A 2,607-nucleotide genomic window follows, 5' to 3' on the forward strand; every position below is an offset into this window, starting at 1 on the left:
ACACATGCACACATGCACACACAGACAAATGTCCACATTTTACAGGGTCAGTTGTTATGGCAACTCCTAGTATGTGGGCCACAGAGGCTGTACTTCTACTATGTCAAATTGTATTTCTTATTCCTCTGACACACAAACCTAAATTAACCAAAACAGCACAATAGGCCCGAAAGTAATTCCATAAAAGAAAAGCACAGAATCCCTCCAATAAATAGATATTGACTTGTTTCTCAGTCTCTAGTCCTCAGGATCAGCTGGAGCTTATTGGAGATAATCAAGCCAGGGATCAGCATCACGCCCTGCATGTGTTGGAACATGTTGACCATAACCCCAAAAACCCTAGGAGGTGATGATCTCATCATATAATCTCAACCGCACCCTCATCTTCAACTCTTTAGTGGAGGAACTGGAGGAAGAACAAGCATACGCTTAAGCAACAACACCTGCTCGGCTAGTTTATTCTATAAAGGCCATGACTTGGCCTGTGGGGAAGTACACAGCGAAGGGGGGTAGGATGAGATGTCAGTCTGCACCTGCTCCGGAGAACAACATTCCCAGAATTCCTTTCTGCTCCTGAGCTTTTTTACAATGCTCTTCAGCTAATTCTCAACTTGCGCCTGTCTTGAACTTGTCTTCTTCTATCATCCAGAGCACGCACTGTTTATACAGGCTGCACTTTTCTCTACCACAATGTGACACTGACACAGCAGGCAGACGTGTGTGTGGTCTGCACTGATTTATATTGTTTCAAAGAGAAAAAGGACCAAGAGTTGATGTGAGACTTTTCATTAAGCCGTCTGAGTATTGTTGTCTGTAGTGCAGTGTAATCTATCAAACTGGCTTACAGTTTCTGCTCTTCTGCTGCATGTCAATTAGAAACACGACACTGCAGATACAAGATTGACTCACTGACAGCATCATGTTCTCCATTAAGTCACTACGAGCTGAACACATTCAATGTCAGCAGCTATTAAATCAAAAAGTTAAGCTCATTACAAGTGTGTTGTGTCTCGGGCAGCAAACACTACCAATAAAAAGCTACTCTATTGATCCAAGTGTTCAAGTTCAGTGCAAGTTTCAGAAAATAGGATGACTGTGTTACATGTGCTTTGTATTACTGGTTGGTTGCATGTTTGTTTTCAACATGCATGTTTGTGTGTGTATGTCAAAGTGCATTGGTAATGATGCAGAGCTTTGAAAATAAATACACGAAGAAGGTTGTCAGCTCTGGCAAGGTTATATACAGATGCAAACGTGTGTGTTTGAGAGTGTGTGTAAGCTTGTCATTGTTATTTGTCCCTTTCAATACCAACTACAGTGTACAGTATCTCAGCTTTTAATGTGTTTCCTTTAATTAAGTGCACTAGACAGTTATGACAGACCAATTATGGGATTAGTAAACTATGGTTGATGCTGCGACAGAATGGCTGCATAAAGATTGCAAGGCAGCGAGGAAAAAAATTATAAATATGTGTATTTTGGTCTCAATGACACTTTGTGTGTGTGTATGTGTGTGTTTAAACACTGGAGGAACACCCAAAAGCTGCTCCAGTAATGATGATGATGATGTAGCCCAGTCTGGAGGGGGGATGGGCTAATACTCGTTGCCAGTGGTAGCATACTGTACACGGTCTGACATCACCAGTGAGCGGGGGAGGGGGGACTCATGTGCACAAGCTCCACGTGCACTCCCATCAGCCCCAACTACCATCAACATTTGTGTATAGAGTCTATTCCTGTCCCCCACGCTGTGTGTACTCTAGCATGAAGCTTGCGTGGTTATCCTCTCAAATCTGTTCACACGAGAGCAAAGTGCGTGCACACACACACAAACACACACACTTCCAGCCTAGAGACATATTTGAATGCCCCCATGTCTCCCCAACTCGATGTGTCACATGGCATCATATCCACATCAGCATCACTTCAAGGACCAGAAGGACAGCAGCAGAGAGAACAACAAGTTCTCTGATACCAGACAAGCCCCGACCCAATGGCTATAATGCTCACATGCAACTTAACAAAGATATTCACTGGAAATTACATGATACATGTGTGTTAGACATTTGGTGCCTTGAGTAAAACAAGCAACTGGCTGTGTAGAGTAAAATGAAAGATGTTAACCTGTTTAACAAGGGAAATGGAGCAACAGTGAACAAGCTAAGTGAAAAAACATCTGCTACCAAACTGAAAACCCCCAAAATTAGCATCTAATCAAATGTAATATGGCATCAGTGCAAAGTGTGCATGTGCGTGTGTGCCATGAATAAATCGGAATTAACGTTCAACCTCCTCTGTGGTGCTTCCTGATCTGAGCCACTGAGCTAAAATACGTGTATGTATTTGTGTGACGTGCACTATGTTTATTGCATACACATTTACTGAACTTTACTAATTTATTTAAAGATTTATTATTATTAATTCCTGCATCTTTTATTTTACATTATTTTTCCAGCTGACTCAGCAAGTCAGGCTGTGTTTATCAATGACCTCATTTTCGACTGACATCAGGTGGATGGAAAGCAGATCCACTGCCTCTTGTCTAGACACACACACACACACACACACACACACACAGACACAGACACACACACAGACAGACACACA

At 42.2% G+C, this 2,607-nt stretch overlaps 1 protein-coding gene across 3 annotated transcripts in view; it reads right to left on the reverse strand.

Moving 5' to 3' along the window:
- LOC118328585 (arf-GAP with coiled-coil, ANK repeat and PH domain-containing protein 3-like) overlaps window positions 1–2,607 on the reverse strand; it is a 58,214-nt gene that overhangs the window by 29,672 nt on the left and 25,935 nt on the right. The window lies entirely within an intron of this gene.

The sequence above is a fragment of the Morone saxatilis genome, unplaced genomic scaffold, assembly GCF_004916995.1.
Source record: "Morone saxatilis isolate NCDOM2014 unplaced genomic scaffold, NCSU_SB_2.0 Contig18, whole genome shotgun sequence".
Lineage (NCBI taxonomy): Eukaryota > Metazoa > Chordata > Actinopteri > Moronidae > Morone > Morone saxatilis.